Here is a 20,748-nt window from a genome sequence, read left to right as displayed (position 1 = left end):
GAGATTGATAGCTGACCAAGTATAACGGCATTCATTGTTCTACAGTATGTGAGGTAGGAAGGGTTTGTATTGTTGCCTTGGAAGATTCCCCTCTGTTGTGAGAACAAGTTCTCAATAACGTCAGAGTTAACTCTACTTGGTATAATTGAACACGAATTCTTTTTTAATTTGTCTTCACATAATTCGTAGAACCCAATGAGAAGTGATGTTAAATCAGCCCTTGTCTGATGGGATATCAATGCTTTTTCTTTTTGTTTTATTTCAGGGTCAGATTTGATACTTTCCTCTCATTCCAGGAACCATTCTAGTGCCGATTTATTCTGGACAAGCTGTACATCTGATATGTCTGTCATGGGTCGCCTATCTCGAACGTTTTCTACTAGAACACTTGTGTGATTCAGTAGCTCAATGGTACTGGAGATATGGTCACCATTGTTCAAGAAGTTGGCATAACACTGGACCAGTTGAAGCATATCCTTGTCCAACACTTCTTCAGCTAGGTGATTCCTCATTTTAGATTCCCCATTTAGATTAAAATGTTCATGGTTAAGTTTTCTGCGCACTGGAAAGGGGTTACTTGATATGTCCCATATGTAGGCATTATACTGATGTTCCAAGAGAATATAATGACCCTTGTGATTCAAACAGCGTTTGCTCTGTGGTTTATAGATACTTTTACTCAGATTGTTCCTAATTTTCTTCATCAGGTGTGAATAATTTATTATGAAGAAGATGCTCTGTGGCAGAGAAGGAACCACATTTTGAATTTTCATACTAGGAGAAGTTGAGGTGAAGTCACCAAGCAGTATTTTCGCTAGATCCCGATTTGTTGCAGCCCCATCAGTGCTAATGTACTGAACATTAAAACCAAATGTATTGAGATATTGTATGATTTTTGAGATCAATAAATATAACTTGGAAGCTGTAGCTTGCAAAAATGGGTAGTGGAACAGGGGGAATATGAAGCCAGTGAAACCAAGGAATGAAAACTGAAGAACATGTGTGGCCAGTTTCACTTCATTCTTGCCATGTTGAATGCTATTCATCAGATCTGGTTCCTATCCCAGATCTGTAAAACCTATCAAGTGGTGAATGTCATCCTTTGAATAAAACTGGAGGTCCTGCTTGTATAGACATTTCACCAAGTATCAATCCACCATCATATTCTTCAGGAGGTAAGTTTTACACTCTGCCTCTGACAACATCCAGTACATGAGGTCTTTGTTAACACCTGGCTTTTGGTGAACTTTGTTTTTATATATTTGCAGAAGTCGCTGTGAAGGCAAGACCATGAAACCACTGTCAGGCAAATCTTTATAACCACGAGGACTTCTACACCAGAGGCTCAGACACATCCTGATAATATCTTTATTCCAACGTCGACCATTCTTTGATGTATTCATTGCCCTTTGTTGGGAATGTAAGAATGCTAACATTCTAGGGGGGCAGTCGCGTATGATGGAGTCGAGAATAGTATGTAAATCAAAATGATCAGACTCTGACATTAGAACTTTACTAGAATCTACAACATTGTCATCATTATTTTGATTAGGTGATACTGGACACTGTTTCGTTGGCAGTGGATTGTTTGTGATGTCAGAGAGAACAGTAACTTTTTCTCTACATATATCAGAGTCAGATTTTACTTTCTCACTTATGTTTTCTTTCCCTGTTTCACTACTGTTATCAAAATTCAACTTCATTATTTTCTTACAATAATAGCACACATTTTAAGACTGATGTTGTTTGGTTGAAATGAATGTGTTGCATGTAGTTGAATGGTAAGAAATGTTCTGGTCTTTGCAATTATTACTGCAATGCAAGACTTTTAACACATTAGGACTCTCTAATGGCAGATTGCACTCAGAAATGCCTCTGCATATTTTCAGTTTCTTAATTGAGGTGAAAATAGCTACAACTGAACTTTCTGTCATCTGAAATGAATTATTCAGAAACCCTAAGTATTCAGGATGAACTGGTTTTCCACAGGATGTAACTGTCCAGATTTTATTTGCTGGGTCAAACATTACTTCAACATAAATGTTATTATTGTTTAATGAAGCATTTAAACAATGTCCAAATTTGACCCCATTGATATTAAATGATTTGATGGAATGCAGAAAAATTCAGCAGGGGAAAGCCTTGGTATATCAATCAAAGGAATGTTTTTTTCAGTATTTTCTTTAAATTGCAATCCCTGGTACACTATTTTAACTTCCGTCCAGTTTAAAGAGGCACGTCTTCGTTTTACTGTCACATTGAACAGTTTTTTAGCTTCTTTCCCTAATGTACGTTTGTGAACTTGTTTTCCAGAGCCCAATGTCATTTTTGGGCAATGTCTGTGACACATAGAGAACTTTGTTCGTCTTCTTCTATGTGTTGCAATAACCTACATACCAATAGAAATATTCTAATTAGCCTACATATCATTAAAAGTATTTAATAGAACAGTTGCTTGATTTATTGTGTAGCTTTCTTTTACTTCTGATTTGTTATACAGGCACAGACCATATTTGTCAAGGGGTGATAAGCTAGACCTGTTCTATTCAAATTCAACATTGCAAATTCTGTTCTCACTATTACTGGAATTATTTTTGTGCTTGTATCATTATTGGGGGGGGGGGGGTTCAGAAGAAAAGTGGGAAAATTGGCTTTCCAAAATTTATTGACAAGCAAAACTACCCCAGTATAAAATACAGAGGAGGTTGGAGTCTTATGTTACCTCAAGAGAATAAAATTAAATACATTCCCCAATGTTGACTCTTGCTCCATGGGTAGTGGAGTCTTTTAATACTATGTCACCGGGGAAGGGGGGTCACCCAATATGTTTTTGATTTACATAACAGAATAACATTTAAAACAAGAAAAAGTGGGGTAGGGGGCATTTCCGGTCCACCCTAAATGTACATGCTTGCTTTTATAACCATTACACTCGCGGTAAATCCATCCTCATGTGATGTCATAGGTCTTTGCAAAAATCTTTATCAAATTAAACTTAGCGCATGATAGAAATATGTCATTCAGAATAATTTTATTCAATGTATAAAATAAAAAAAATCTGGTAAACATTGATAGTGAAAACGTTCATATTTTCCAAAGGCAATCAATTATTTATTATGACAAAAGTGTTGTCAAGGGCAATAACTCCTATGCTGGTATTGGTATTTCCTCTACTGTATGTCTATGGAGCACCAAATTAACATAAACTCCAAGAATTGAAGATATGTTCAATTATTTGAAGATACCAATTCAATTATTGCTCTCTTTAATTGAATTAATGCCCGCATTAAATCAATTATTGTTCTCGTCAAATGAATTAGTGCGTGCTTCAATTCAATTATTGCTCTCATCAATTGAATTAACGAGAGCAATAATTGATTTAATGCATACATTAATTGAATTATTACTCACTTCAATTCAATTTATGCGCACATCAATTACATTAATGAGAGCAATAACATTTTTGATGCGCGGATTAATTCGATTCAATTATTGCTCTCTTCAATTCAATTGATGAGAGCATCAATTTTGTAGAAACATTGCTCGCAATAATTAATTTAGAGCTCGGTATAAATAATTTGATGATCTCGTTAATTCAATTGAAGATATCTTTAATTATTTACAATGCTTTTGTATAAGGAATTAATGCGCGCATCAATTATTTTAAAAGAGATCAACAATTCAATTAAAGAGATCATTAATTAGTTATTAGTTGCTCTCTCTCTTAAATAATTATTGCTGTTTTCAAATGAATTAAAGATATCATTAATTCAATTGAAGAGAGCAATAATAGAAAAAATGCGCACATTAAATCAATTATTGCTCTCATCGGATGAATTGATGTGTGCATCAATTCAATTATTGCTCTCATCAATTGATTTAATGCGCGCATTATATCAATTATTGCTCTCTTCAATGGAATTGTAGTGCGCATCAATTCAATTGTTGATCTCATTAATTCATTTGAAGAGATCATTAATTAAATTAACGCATGCATCAATTCAGCTGAAGAATTAATGCTATCGTCAATACAATTAATGCGCGCAATGATTCAGAATTGAAGATATCATTAATTATATTTGAAGAGATCTTTAATTAAATTGTTGCGCGCATCAAATGAATTGATGATATCTTCAAAGGTTATGTTAATTTGGCGCTCCATATATGTCTATCGTGCAATGTTTTCCCCAATATCCGCAATTAATGTATACATATTTTTAAATAAGCAGTTTTTATAAACTGCTGATATTATAAAATTATCATTATAACAAGTTTTTTTTTATCTATTTTTATTATTCTATTTTGTATTATTTTCTGATATTGACCTACAATTCTGTTTTTATGTGTCTTGCATTTAAAAAGGGTAACGACATGCACATTTTCTTTGGTTATTAATTAAACTATATTGAGTGGAAATTAATACTATTTTTCCACTTTCAATCATAATTGATATAGACAAGTCACATGAGGGTGGAATTACCTTAACAACTATTGAAGGGGGGGGGGGCTATATGTATTTGGCAAGTAGTGAAATTTGTAATCTAAACTGAAAGAAAAAGAACATTGGGGGGGGGGGGGGGGGAGTGGTAGGGTCTGCCCTTCACCCGCTGTATAAATCTGGGTACCTGTTTTATTTTGTTGTCATTTCTTTTTATGAAGGACAGTGTGGGAATTCATAAAACCTTGATAAAGTAGTAGAAAAGATTGTCAATGCAGAGAATAATAATTATCGTGCTGTAGTTATAAAATTGTTCTCCTTGTTCATTTTGAAAAGTAACGCCAATAAAGTATTTGGTTATTCTCGATATCCTCTGGAGTTTAAATAGCGCTAGCGTCTTTCGGAACTCGAGATTAATTCGGATTGCCCTTATTCCGTTTCGTGTTTAGTACTGTTTACTAGAGATTTGAATAAGACGACTTTCGACAGAAAAAAAAATTAAAAATATACAACGGATATGGACAGTTGTTATTAAAGGATTTCAATCATCAAAAAAGAATTACCGGGAGTGAATGGTGCTCAAAAACATGCTGGTAAGCAGTGTAAATAACTTTTAATCGAGAAATATCTCTCATGGGGTACGGAAAGGGGCAGACTGAGTTACAAGATTTGTTAAATATTATGAATCAGTGAGATAAGACATTTTTAAAACGTGGATAAATTAGTGTTCTGTGGTACATGTAGTTAAGCTTCCTGAAACATGAAAAAAAATGTAAAAAGAGACACCATAGATCGGAAAGAAATATTTAATCGTGGTTAAATTTCCTCCATTGTTTACATATAGGTTATAGTGCAATATCCTTTACCCGGGCGCCTATGGTATCAGTACATAGCACTTCGTGGTATGAAACGGAAACTCGACCTGTAGACCCAGGTTTTGTTGCAGTTTTCGGCGATAAGAGGCAATGGATGCAGTCATGTCATACATGTTTTTTTAGTTGAATGATTGTACAATAAAACGGTAGTAAATACATTTGCATCGCATATTCCCTGGAAGCTCAAAAGGCCGACATTCTCAGGGGGTGCCATTCGTTGTCATTTGAAGCTAGGTATCTTGTGTTATTATTAGTATACAGAGGTCATAAGTCATTTACAGAAACAAGTGCCTGTGTTATAACATATTAAATTTTATAAGACTTTATGTAGTTTGCAATGAAGAAGATAGTGTGTATACAGAGAACTGGAATCTTCGTCACAGTTATTTCCGATTCCAATTTTACTCGTTTTAAGTTTGATATCGATACGCAATGGTATTAATGCAATTAATGTAACATATGGCAAAGTTCAATTACATATTCTTTTTTATTATAGATAATTTATGATATGAGTTATACCTCTAAATTGGTGTGCATATACTGAACCGGCTACAATGCGTATCTATATACATGTCTAAATACGAAATGTCAGTCATAATGTTCTAACGTACATACTGGCTAACTTAATGGGTATGTTGCATGTAGTATTTCAGATGATATTTAATAGTGTATTAAGCAATATGTCAGGCACATCTAATAATTGAACCGCCGCGGTGGCCGATATGTTAGAGCGTTCGCCTCACATGCGGAAGGCCGGGGTTCGAATCCCGGAGACACATCTAATGATTGAACCGCCGCGGTGGCCGAGAGATTAGAGCGTTCGCCCCGCATACGGAAGGCCGGGGTTCGAATCCCGGCCGCGACAGACCGAAGTCGTTAAAACAGGTAGTGAGAGTTCCATCGCTAAACGCTCAGCATCAGGTGTGAATGTTACGGGTCCTCGGAGATGACCTTAAACACGGATGACCCGTGTGACAGTAGCTGTGGCAAGCTAAAGAACCCTCACTGCTCAATGGCCATAAGCGCCGAGCATAGGCCTAAATTTGAAGCCCCTCATCGGTCTTGGTGACGTCTCCATATGAGTGAAAAATTCTCGAGCGAGACGTTAAGCAAGATACAATCAACCAATCAATCATCTAATGATTGTCCATCTGAAAAAAAAACCCACTCATGATACATAATATGTATGTTATTAAGGAAGTTAGCTCCTGCGCTTTTGATTACAACTGTGCAGGATGCTACAACTAAGTATTGACTAGTATTGACCATTGATGCAAACATATTACACATTTATTGCTGAACCCTATCCAGTTGGAAAATGTTGTGTCAATTCAAATTTTGAAAGGGTTTGGCAGGGACTATATTTTGTGGCGGAAGGATTCATTAATCAAAAAGTTCTAATTCTGCATGAGATTACAGTTTCTGTTTCATCCAATGTATCATCTATTGTTATACTCCTATACATGTATTTCAGTTTTATGATTTATGATACAGGTAGTTGAGACTTGGAACTAGTTCAAATGTTGTAATTTATTAACGTGGTTATTATGTTTTCCAAACAGAACACCGATTCTTAAAAAAAATGTTAATTAATTTACTCGAAATTTTGCATAAATATTCAGTATTTTCGCGAATAATTCAAAAATTTGATCTCCAACCCCCACTTTTTTAAGTTGCATTTTGAACTGTAAGGCCATACCTTGAAAATTGTGTAAAATTTTAGAAATTGACATTACTCTTAATATGTCCTTTTAAACTATCAATTTTTATACATAAAGTTTTTCGTATATCAAGTGCAAATAGGTCATTATTTATTTCCATTACTAGTATTAATTTATTTTTTATATGTAGTGTTAGAAGACATGATTATGTATCTAATTTATGTAATGATTGATTTATGTTGAGACCGACAGAAATATCAAGTTTTAAGTGTAAAAAGGTCATGTTTAGAACACTATAGCTCAATAAACAAGCGTTGCGACCCGTTTTTCTTTTTAATTCCCTAATCCTCCTTCAATGTAGAAATCAAAAATACACTTCCCAAGAAATTGACATTTCTCCAAATCGCAGGTGCGAACCTCTTTAATTAAGTTAGAATTTTATTATGGCTTTGGCCTGCGTTTTTTTTAATGCACGTCTGCAACCGATCTTTGTTTATAAAATAAAAAATTACATATTACAAATATCGAAAATGAAAGCACGATTGCTTAATCGGTACATTTACATCAGAGCATAATAGAGCGAGAGTTCGAATGCAATTTCCCCGTAAAAACTGACTTAGTAGCAAGTCAAACATGCAGGCTTCACTGCATGAAAAAATGGCTTTACAAAGCAAGTAAAGGCAATGTAAATTTAAAATTTACATTGCCTTTGAATAACTTTACTGATTTAAGGCAAAGTTGGTAAACATTAACTTTAATTTGACTTAAAGGTAATGTAATGTCCCACATTGTCTTAACTTTACTTCAATGTAAATATGAAATTTCAGGGACTTTAAGGTTCATTAAAGTTATTATTTAATCAAGTAAAGCAGATATATGATGTCCTGAAATTTCACCTTTACTTGTCATAAAGTTAACTTCTACTGACTTTACTGGACAGTAAAGTTCATCATTACACATCTTTAATATTCCTAACTGGCTTTACTTGGAAGTAAATTTCATCTTTAATTATTCTTAATTGACATTACTAGAAAGTAAATTTAATCATTACTTAAAAGTAAATTTGATAATTTGTCATCTTTCATTCAACTTATCAAATTAAGATTAATCAAAAATGAACAAAAAATGAGATTTTTATTTAAAGTAAACTAACAAAGATATTTTCTAGTACATATAAAAATATTTATTCAACTATTATTAAGTACAACATACATATACTTGTATAAGGGCAAACTAAAATACAATTAAGTCCTTGTCACATTACTCTTTTTTCAAATTGTCAATTCACAAAGAAAATTGCCTGTAATCAAAATTATCATTTTTCAGTATTTTCATTTGAAGATTAATGTGATGAAAACATCAAATTTAAGATGAAAACATTTACAAAAGTTACTGTAACAATAATTTCAGACCAATTATTCAAGATAGTGAATAAATGTATAAAGAACAGTCACATATTTCAAACACAATCACTATATTAAAGTTTGATTTGTTCCAATATCATATTTAAAAAAATATATTTTTACATAGTTGATATGATAAATTTGTATTTGTAATAAAAAAGCACTTTTGTAAATTTCAAAATCAGATTAATATAAAATGGATCATGGTACAAATATTGTGATATATTTATACAGAAAATAGGCTTATTGTCCAAGTCCCAAATGAAGATCTCATCTAAATATCCAAAAGAAATCATCTGCAGCCTTGGGTTTGTCTTTGTCTTTTATAGATCCCCCGTTCTTGTTTAGACGAGTCTATTTCTTCTTGCCAGACAAATTTCCATGTATGTTTTAAAGGAGTTGCTTTCCTATGAATATCAGTATGTCAAGAAGCCCTCATCATCTTCTTCATCACTTGGCATCATTCCATTATCACACTTGGATTTTGTAAAATTTGTAACCTTTTTCTTCTTCCCTTCTGTCCATTTTCTTTGGCAATGGTCTATTTCTTGGTTTCTGTAATCAAAAATGAAAATTTATATTCATACGAAAAATAAAAACTGTACTATATTTGGAACAGGCATGGGTTGTTTGTTTGTTTTATGCCCCGTCAAGAAATTTTCACTCATATTGAGATGTCACCGGTTGTAGGTGAAGTACCACAAATTTAAACCTATTCATAGCGCTTATGGACGTAGTAGTGAGGGTTATTCAACATGCCAACACCTGCCCCGACATGGGACCTCTTTTTTAAAGGTCATATCCGAAAGACCCGTGATTCTCACTTCAAAATCCTAAGCATTTGGCAAAGGAGCAATCACTACCTATGCAGTGTGCGAAATTAACCATGGACCGATAGACAATGTCTATAGAAAATCGAGTTGGTCTATAACGATCAAAATAGCTATAGACCGATTTGTCTATAGAAATTCTGAGGAAAAAAACTGGTTCTCTGCTAGTTTATATGTAGTACGCTGATGTTTCTGTTCACCCCTTAGCTGTAATAAAATGTTCCCCCCAATGTAATTACAAATCATTCGAATAAGATTATTCCATTTTTAAAGGGGGGGGGGGGGGCGGTCAATTTGATATTTACTTCAATGTACGCCATTTTCGTGCAAATTCGAAATGTCCTTTTTAATGGTTTGAAAAATATGTGGAAGATGCATGCACTTGAATCAAACGGAAAGCGGTCAGTACAAGTTCCAGCAAGGCTAAAGTCGCAGAAAATCATGAGAATAGTTCAAAACGAAACTTAGAAGTAACTTAGATGAAGAATCAGACAGTGAAACTGAGCTGGCACAAAATGAAAAAGAAAACGAAATTCTAATTGAAAAGCTTGCTGTGAACGCAATTGAAAAAGAATATAATTAAACTTATGAACAACCGATTTGTGTCAATTATTTATTTTTTTTAATAACAATGAATATTGCATGTTAAATTTTGGTCTATAGGAATTTGTTGTGGTCTATAGGAAATAAAATAACTATGGACCGAAAGTCTATAGGACTTTAAAGTTAGTTTCGCACACTGCCTATGTTTACATCTTAGGTTTAACATGGCCATGAGCAGGGCTCAAATTCACCACCTACCAGTTACGAGACAAACACTCTACCACTGAGCTACTGCGACCAGTCACAATTACTCAAAAATGTAATCGATCAATAATCAACAACTTAAAGGAATTTTGTGTAATTGATTACTAATTGAGTACAGTCAATTTTGCCCTGTAATCGATTGCAATAGATTACATGTACTTTAGAGGATGTAATTGATTAGTTACTTTAGATTTTTTTTATGTGTACATGTATGTAAAAATAAAAATGATGACTATCGTATGTTAATAACTTTAATATTAAACATGTACACAACTCATGTGCATTGCATCAAATCTTCAAGTTATATTCAGATGATTGATTTGTATTGAATTACTTTGAGAGCTTGTAATCGTTAAAACAAAGAGTATATTAACCATGTACCTGTCCTCCTTTATTATAATGTTGCCTTATTCCAAGTTACTGTTGTAAATCAAATATCTCAGTTGAACTGAAATAAAAATTTGGAGTAATATTACATATATATACTGGTATATTAGATGCATAGATAAATATGACACATTGTTAGCCTGGGCAAGATCAAAAGCTCAATGTCTGATAAAAAATAAAATAATTCACAGTTTTGACCCAAATTGATTATCATGCAATAACACAATAGTACTAAATAAGACTATGTACATTTTCTAATTCTTATTTTAAATGTTCATTAAAATGTAATAAATGTTATTTCCAAATTTTCAATGAGTTACTTCAGTCCTGCTCACTTTCTTCCTGCTGAAGTGCTGCAATTATTCATGTATTATAATAAATAGAATATTGGATGAGTGACCGAAACTTGTGGGAGTTTTTACCCCCTTCCCTTCCCCAAACTATTTCAATTAAGATTTTCTTCAGACATTGAGCTTTTCATCTTGTCCCTTAACTTGCTAAATTACAAAATAAAAACTAATGGTTATTTTTTAATGTTTACCTTCATTATACCAAGACATTGGACTTAACTGTAATAAAGGAAGAGGAAATCAAATGTATGAACGAACCAGGAATCAAACCTGGGACCCCTGCATTACTAGTCAGGTGCTCTAACCACTGAGCTACCTAAGCCAATATTCATGGTCCATATAGCTTTAACTACTACACATATTTACTTTTCATTACATATAGAATATCAAATTCAAAAGTTACCTCATTGAAGTGCTGAGTAGCTCCACTCACTTCATTTTTCAATATTTTAGTTTGTGATGGCTATTGAAAAAAGAACCTGTTAATAGAAATGGAAGATACGATAATATTATATGATGATGAATATTTACATTTTTCCACAATACGGCTAAGAAGTAAGTCAGTTATTAGTCCATTGTTTCGCTTGTACTTGCACTATATAGAATTCAGAGACGGGTCTAGAAAATTTTCACAGGAATTTAAATGTACCTTTTTCGTCCCCAGAGGAGATAATGGCACATAATAAATTAATTTACATTTTTGTTAAAAATATTCAACAAAAGTGGAGAGCACCACCTTTCCAGATCAGCCACTGTAGCTGTACATGCAAGATAATAGTAATACAGAACTGTTGTGGAAATGGACAGGAAATGTATGAGTAAACTCGGATTAATCAATCATACAATGTACTTATACCAATCCACTATGTAATACCAACCCTGCGTTAACACGTCATCTGAAAGGAACTAACGTTCGACATATAACCAATACTTTACATGTATTAGACTGTCAAAAGTCTTTGTTACAGTGAGTAACTCTCCTTCAGCTACCTACCTGGTACTGGTCTCCCGAAGTCGATTAATGGAAGTCTCCATCTCAGTAGATAAAAGCCCCTTTCTATGTCTTCTTTCCACATTTTAATAAACAGCGCAATTCGCGCAAAGCACGTTTTAAATTGATTGGTTCTCTGAGTCTGAATTCCAATGTACCAAATATGGTGAGGTAAACAACGTAGTTGCTAACTCGTTCAAATATTAATTCGATGAATCCAACAAAAGTTCAAACCCATGTGAGATTCAATGAGGAGTGTAGTGGGGAAAAGATTGGGATGATCCAAATTTATATCATTTAGACATTTTATAAGATCGTACCGAACTTTCACAGGAATATGCAGAAGTATTGAATTAAAATGAATAATGAAATAACAAACCGAATTACCAAAGGAATGAATGTGATTGCCGAACCGAAATGCATCATGGGGATGTAAACAAGATAATCCGCCAAAATGGGAGAACAAAGACAAAGGGAGAAAAGTAAGTACAATAGCTTGCTATTCCATGATGCTACTTTTTATTCCTTGATATGAAGCTTCAGATCATTTGGGTCATATTGCTTCACAAGCTAACTGATTGTATTTGTAGGCCTGTAGATAAAGGGAAATAGTGACCCCAGGATCATGAGCATGGGGCCCAGGCTATGCCGAACTTGTATATGACCTACTTGCATTGAACGATTGGTGCTAGATGTAAACGGTGTACACACTCGGTGCCTAGAGAGTCTAAGACGTGTAGTGGACTCAATGTTTCTGCGACTTGTAACTGAGTGCCAACTTGCATCAACCTAATGTGTGGTTATTTCATCAAGGGCGGATCTAAATTTTCAAAGTTGCAGGCAATGAGGCTCCCTGAGAGGTGAGTCACACTTTAAAAAACGCAGCAAGGGTGATGACATAGTACATACATTTATATATATTAACGACACCAATTTATTACTTAAACTTCAGAATAGTCACTTATGGTCTCCTATCATCAGCTGATCATGGACATGGCAGTGAACTTGACCGTTGATATGTATTATATATGTATAGTACTGTTACATGACCACCTGATATACATATAGGTAGTAATTTTAATTATTATGGTTTGGTCATAGTCGTGAAGACAGTCAGTTTGAAAGAAGTGAACGACTGTTGTGTATGTAGCCACACTCATATGAAATAAGTACACGACGGTTGTGCAAATGGCTGAAACAAAATTGGTAAATGACAGCCAAGCGAGTAGCCAATATACATCATGTGCCCAACAGTTGGGAGAATAGCTCACATATCATCATCTTTACAATAGCTACATTGTGGTTAGGTGAAAAGAATTGTTGTTTACTTTTATCATAATGTCCTTCTCAGTAAAATGGAAATTATCAAGTAAACAGGTGCTGTTTTATTGCAGTGCGAGAGATCATACATGCATTATGGCCCGTCAGTCCTGAGACTCGCAAACTAGTGTGTAAGAGAAAGCATCTGATCCAACAAGAAGATCGTGTGGACACTTGCAGAGTTGTCATTTTGAAATGGGTGAGAACTAAGTATCATATTTCAGATGCACACTGTATTCTCTGCAATACACACATTTTACAGTCCAGTCCTCAAATGTTAATTCTAATTTGTGTATATTGATAATGCTCCATAAATAATTTATGGTTCATATTATATATGTCATGGGGTTAAAATACAGTGGTCCAAGGTCTGGGATCTGAAGTTTATGGGGTGGACTAGTTAATTTTCACCCTCCATTTGCCTCCAATAGTCCGTCAGACCAGCAGTATCAAGCAGAAAAAAATATTTTAAAAGTATAACAATAAAAACATTTTGGAAGGAAGCGTGTACTTTTAATGATTGAAAGCAAATTGAATGTGTTTTATGAAAGTGAATTTAACGAAATTCTCGGACTAGTTAAAGATAAGAAGTTGATTTTTTTTTACTGAATTTTTTTTTCTTTAACAGTTATCTGCCCTTTAGAAAATAAGAAGGGGGGAAAAACTTTAAGGTGTGATCTATCGGTTAGTAATCAAAATTTTGAAAAATCCTGTGGTAGAATATTTTGATTTTACCCACCCTTCAAAATGATACAAAGGTAAGAACAATCCCACCATCCATTATTAGATACAAAATAGATCAGTTATGGATGGTCTACCTTAAAGTTATGGACTAGTGAATTTCTCAGATCAGTGAATGTTTTAGGAAAATCTAAATATCTGGTCATTGTATACTATAATGTTGGAGAACTTGTTTATTAGAAGATAATTGTAATGTGATGTCTTATTTCACAAAATTGAAGATTTATGTTGAAAAATGTATATCATTGATCATTAATGTATGTTATATATTTTTCAGCAACCAATGCCCTCTGACAGAAGATGTATACCAGAACTCACATTCGAGATACTTGATAGCAGAAGCTTTGGATAAGAGTTGCCTTGGAGATGATTATTGACGAAATACCTAGTTTTTGAAAAAACAATGCATTATAGGAAATACGGAACTTATATTAAGTCACATTAGCACTATATTGTACCTTTTTGTTAGACACTAAACAATTTTTCAGAACACTTGTTTTTTGTGAAGTGAAGCACTAATATACGTTCATGTGAAGTTCATCGCGAATGATCATCTGACATATTCTGATATACTCGACATTTAACAATTGTTTCTGTTGAGTCTGTTATATTATATTTACAACAACAGTAATCTCATAAAATAAATTCACGATCCAGTGATCGAACCACTAGACTGTTACAATGATATGTATTTTTGCTATGCATACATTATGTGATATTATGTTTATGGATTCCTGTATTGTTGGAAACACAGTTGGCAGTCTAAAAAAAAATATGTTTATGCATAAATGATTCGGGCAAGGACAACATATATTCACAAATGCGATTCATTTACTTAACGTAAGGCACTGTTTTGACTTTATCACGGCATCATGTACATGATACCGCTTTGTGAAGTCAGCACACACTTGTTCAAGTGTGAAGCTTGACACATAGAGCACATGGTATTGACACAGCCACTTCATCACCAAATACACAATACCGCTTTGTGAAGTCAGCACACACTTTTTCAAGTGTGAAGCTTGACACATAGAGCACATGGTATTCACACAGCCACTTCATCACCAAATACACAATACCGCTTTGTGAAGTCAGCACACACTTTTTCAACTGTGAAGCTTGACACATAGAGCACATGGTATTCACACAGCCACTTCATCACCAAATACACAATACCGCTTTGTGAAGTCAGCACACACTTTTTCAACTGTGAAGCTTGACACATAGAGCACATGGTATTCACACAGCCACTTCATCACCAAATACACAATACCGCTTTGTGAAGTCAGCACACACTTTTTCAAGTGTGAAGCTTGACACATAGAGCACATGGTATTGACACAGCCACTTCATCACCAAATGCATGATACCGCTTTGTGAAGTCAGCACACATTTGTTCAAGTGTGAAGCTTGACACATAAACACATTCAATTTATCCAATATACATGTTGATACATATTCATAATTTTTGTTTTTACATTTCTAACATAACGTGTCCACCTTCATGATTATGTTCATTATTGGCACACTTTTTCATGCAGTGTGTTTTTGTTATTTTATCTTCCAAAGCTGCAATGTACAAATATTATTTCTATTTTTTTAAAAAACATATTTTACCTGGTATTTGTATAATCCATATTCAAATTTAGTATTAAAGTTTAAAAATTTCCTGCTAATTTTTGTAATTGTCACAAAAGCATGAATTAATCTTTGTTATGTTGTTTCACCATTTTGAATTCTGTTGTTTTATTGAATATATGTACTAAGTAAATATACAATGTTCAAATAATTGACATGAAATTGGTGTAAAGTAAATGTATAATTAGTTCAAAAAATAGACATGAAATGGGTTTGCGAATTATGTGTTCAATTTAGAAATATTAACTGAATTGAAGATGCGCAAGTAAATTATAACACTGGTGTATCGGAAATTGAAATAGGTGGATAGGGTGAAAGTGGTGTTATCTATATAAACATGGTGTGAAATCTAGTTCATAGTTATCCCCTCACAATTCATTGCGAGAGGGGATATAGTGGGTGAGTGTATGTCAAACACTGATCTTGTAGACATCTTCAGGTCATTGTTTGCTCGATTGATTTGATACTTCATATGTAGCTTTATAATCAAGAGACTTTAAAAATCTTCTTCTCAAGAACCAATGAGCCAGAAGAGCTGAGATTTACACAAAAGCTTCCTGACATAGTGCAGATTTACGTTTGTTAAAATCATGGTTCCGGGGGGGGGGGGGGGGGGTTGGATGGGGCCACAAGGGGGATCAAAGTTTTCCATACAAATATATAGGGAAAATCTTTAAAAATATTCTCAAAAACTACCGGTCCAGGAAAGTGGAAATTTACATGAAAGCTTCCTGACATAGTGCAGATTCAAGTTTGTTCAAATCATGGTTTCCGGGGATAAGTTGGGGCCACAATGGGGGATCAAACTTTTGAATAGAAATATATAGAGAAAATCTTCTTCTCAAGAACCATTGGGCCAAAGAAGTTAACATTTACATGAAAGCTTCCTGACATGTGCAGATTCAAGTTTGTGAAAATCATGGCCTCCAGGGGTAGGTTGGGGCCACAATAGGGACTAAGGTTTTACATCCAAATATAAATGGAAAGTCTTCAGATATGGGCCAAGGTGACTCAGATGAGTGATGTGGCCCATGGGCCTCTTGGTTTTTACTGTGGAATAATTTGAAGCTCATACATTAGTATCAATATGACGAGATTGAAAAAGTGGATAAATAGATATGAAAATGCTGATCTACCAAATGAAGGCATGTGTACACACACAAATATATATTTGTGTGTGAAATTGCGCATAGCCCTACCCTAAACATATCGTATAAGGGACATTTCCTATAAACGGAAATTTGCGATTCGATCCAGAAAAGGTAGCAGAATTTATTCTGCGGTTTTATAACATTTCTATCTCTACAGAAAGTGCGATGATTTTTGTGGATTTTCTCTATCCGCAAAAATGGACAACTGCAGAAAATACCCGTTATATGGTTTATTATGATAGAACCTAAGTACATAAATAATTGTATTTTAGTACTAGTAAAGGTCGTCTTTCCGTAAAGTTTATAAACAAACATGACCTTTACAAATTTACGTCTAGTAAAGGTAATATACAGATGACCTTTAAAGATTTACTTTCTGTAAAGCCAAGGTAAAGATGAACTTTACATATTTACTTTAAGTAAATTTAATACAAAAGATGAACTTGCTTTTGAATCACCTTTAATGAAATTTACAAATGCAGTAAAGTTTTGTAAAGCCGTTTTTTCAAGCAGTGCTTTAAATATATACACTTGAAAATCAATTCATTACAATACATTTTTGATAATTTACATGCTGCAGTACATGTATGTTTATGGCATGCATGTTTCCTATCAAAACATTTCCAATTTCACCGATCTGTCGTCTAGATTACAAAGTTGGCGAACTCATTTAGGAGAGGTTACTTCATGATATATATGGTAATGAAATATTCGCATTTACCCTGCTATAAGCGTGAATGTTGGTAGTCTATAGATGAACGATGTAATATTTAGATATCTAAATTATTACTCATTTGTAGGCTGAAAGATAAAGTATACGCTTGTATTGTGTGTTCTAAGAGGATAAAACCCGGTGAACCCCGATCGTTGCATGTAAAAATAAATTAAAAAAAAAATCTTTAGAGAAACGAACGACTCTGACTGCATGTTCCATGCTTACATTTTCGCAAGCATTCAGTACAACCATAAAGGGGAGTGGGGTGATATATCAAAACTCGCATGTAAAATTTATGGAAAAACTACATTCTCGCCAAATGCTCGTGTTGCTACGTGGCTGTAATAATTATTTGTTTCTAGAAATCGCCTTACATTTGTCGATAACTGGCGCACGTATTCCGTGACATAGTCTTATCAAAAATTACATGATAGCTAGTCATTGGTTACTATTCTCATCATTAAATCGTGAAACTGATGTTGAAGTAGTAAAACGCGATTTTCACACATAAGGAGACCTTTCTTTTCCTGCATTTACACTCTAAACTCTAACCATCGTACTCACCGTCGTTCACTTAGCATTTAGAGGCATGTGCACAAAACATCACTTAATGTCTATATCTGAATCATGTGCGGATCATGAGTTGGGGTCCGGACCCCCGAACCCCCCCCCCTCCCCTCCCCCCTCTGGAATTAAATTTGCATGTAATTTGTGTGCAAAGTAATGAGGACTGCACCAGATCACAATATTATCATGAAATCATCTGTATAAAGCCGGAACGATTGTTTGATATCCCTTTCCCAATTTACATAATTACCGGTGATTAATGTAAACATTCTAACCAAGCGGTATTCTTGACTTTATTCAATTTCACTCGAAATTTTTATGGAAATAATGCAAGTTCTCAACAAAGCACAAGAATTGGGATACAGAGCGGTAATAATATATTAATTTCAGCAAAGCATGATATTTTGTAGCATTAATGTTTGAACACTCGATATTTTCTTTGTTTAAATTTCAAATAATTTAAATAGCCAACGTTATAGAAATAAAACAAAAATATTAAACAATTGTTCAATGTGTTGTAATCGTACACTACCATTATTTGGAGACGGTAGTGAAATGAAGAATTCAAACATAAATCTCCAAAATGTCGATGTATTTAGATAGATGAAGTACGTCAGTCGAATGTCATTTACTGTAAAAGAAAATCGCATATTCCCAGATCCATGGAAATCGTGCAGCATACAGAAAGTACCCTGAAGAGCTGTCTGACAAAATCAAGTGACGAAGTCCTTGTACACAAATATGGCTTCGCAAAACATGTGCCGGTCATGATCACGGTCTCATGATATCGTGGCACTTTTGCACGATGATGAATATATAATATGAATTGAAGATCGAATGAAACTTCATTGGCCGTTTCATAATAATTTAATTATTTACATATTGTTAAGTAAAACATTTTCTACAATTATGCGTTCCGTAGTAATTTTCTTGAGATGGATTAGGCGAACAACGTGAACAAGCATACGATATGTCTGCGAGTGAAACATTACTTAACTGCCGAGTTTCACCTAAAAAAAACTATTTGGTAAATAATACGAACCCCTTTCTCACACCAAAAATCCTTGAAAAAAAGTACATATCATATTCGACAAAATACGGTATTACACTGTAGCATCGACGTGTTCTTCATAATATTCAAGCAGAAATATGGTGGTTTGATGTGAAAATCAGGAAAAATAGAGGCTTATAGATTTGGTCATCAAATTTTCATTTATTTGTGTCAAACGAACAATTTGCATCTAGATTTTGAATTTTTTCCCGGACCCTCACTCTCTTTCAGAGGGAGCAAGCCCTCTCCCACGCTCTTCCCCTCGTCAAAATATACGATCCTCTCCCATGCGGAATTCGGACGTGGTTTGCGACAATGAATATGATTTATGATTCAAACTTTTTCCTTTGCGTAAATACTAATGCATTGAACGATTTGTTATATGAAAATAATTATCAGGAGCCTGTATATGTTTTCTTCAAATAATGAGTGTAAATAGATACAAGTGTATATATGCTAAAAAATTAAATATAATACCGACAATATTCTTTTTTGTTAGATTTTTCATGGTGTCAGTGTCAAATCGTGTGTAGAACTTATCACATTGTTTGTAAATCTTACCATATCCTATAAGGTTCACATTCGGTTCCATTGTCATGTGTTGAATTTTAAAACAAACTTTTCAAGTTCGTTTTATAATATTCCCTTTCACATAACTTCTGAATGAATTTCATGTTCTTTCTACTACAATCCAATGTAGCATTGGTTAGTGCGTGTGCCTTCGCTGAAAACATATTGAGTGTGCTCAGAAAAAAATAACAAAGTGTACATATATACACAAGAACAGCTTCAGGTAACCACGTGCTACATAGATGTACTGTAAATACAAAAGTAAAATTCAATGAATACATATGGGTTGCTCTACAATTCTTATATACAATTACACTAATCGTCATTCAAATCATAGCATCCGCCGCATCGACTCATCGATTGATTAAAACTTTCGAAAGAAATCAATTAAAGTTATCAAATAAAAATCATAGAGCACATTTGTTTAATAACACTTGAAGCATATGGCGACATACATTGGATTATTTTCATATTGAGTTGATGACATAGCCTTCTTGTTCATGACGTCGCATAAAGTGACGTCAAAATGGCACAACGTTATCGTAAACTATACTGTATTTACATATGTATTATACATAAGCAAAGCTTTTTACAAATACATCATAACCATTTTATGGAAGTATACACCATATGAAAGAATTTTGAGGAATATCATTAAATTTGGACACGGGGCGAAATTTCGCCCCAAACGTACCTTGTGATTTATTTCAAAGACGCGGCATTCAATACAGTCTCAGGCTACTGAAACACTGAATTTATGACAAAAACAGGACTGTAGAAAACCTGCCGAGAAAATGAAGATGTAGATTGTCCTCCTGTAATTGAATTAAAGAAAACATTTTCATTGAAATTGACATTTCATTTTTAAGGTAGACACCCATAGGTTTATATTCATCCTATTTGCTTTTGTGTCTGGTCATATTATTTTTGATATCAGATGATTATGTTCTAATTTCGCCTTCATCGATCATCAGGTTGATCCATATCGCTTGATATTAAAATTGTGAAATAAATCAGGAGAAAATGTGACACTACCATACTTGAAAGTACCTGACAAATAAACAAAATTAGTTTATCATTTTAGCTTTGAATCATATTTTGTTCATGAAATGCTTAATGCACCCTTCAAAAATTGTACAGTTAAAATAGAAAATAACAAATCACATAATTGAAACAATTGTTTTATTCTGTTATCATGTAAACAAAGTCCGAGGGTGGTGGTAGAATTCTTATTTGCTTTTATAAATGTTTAA

The 20,748-nt window shown here is 33.9% G+C and overlaps 1 protein-coding gene and 2 long non-coding RNA genes across 3 annotated transcripts in view; 1 reads left to right on the top strand and 2 right to left on the bottom strand.

The window, feature by feature from the left end:
• The window catches only part of LOC130051329 (hemicentin-1-like), a 485,422-nt gene that overhangs the window by 320,687 nt on the left and 143,987 nt on the right, over positions 1-20,748 (bottom strand). The gene's annotated exons all lie outside the window — the stretch shown is intronic.
• LOC125662834 (uncharacterized) lies at positions 8,135-11,974 on the bottom strand. Its single transcript, XR_008799797.1, has 3 exons — positions 11,746-11,974; positions 10,396-11,230; positions 8,135-8,932 (listed from the first exon to the last, which is right to left on the bottom strand). It is a non-coding gene; the product is annotated as an uncharacterized LOC125662834 (long non-coding RNA).
• Positions 12,172-15,472, top strand: LOC125662831 (uncharacterized). The gene is made up of 4 exons (XR_007365548.2): positions 12,172-12,224; positions 12,333-12,602; positions 13,137-13,261; positions 14,081-15,472. It is a non-coding gene; the product is annotated as an uncharacterized LOC125662831 (long non-coding RNA).

The sequence above is a fragment of the Ostrea edulis genome, chromosome 1, assembly GCF_947568905.1.
Source record: "Ostrea edulis chromosome 1, xbOstEdul1.1, whole genome shotgun sequence".
Lineage (NCBI taxonomy): Eukaryota > Metazoa > Mollusca > Bivalvia > Ostreida > Ostreidae > Ostrea > Ostrea edulis.
Note: the sequence above shows the minus strand (reverse complement) of the source record. Positions and strands in the feature narration are given on the sequence as shown.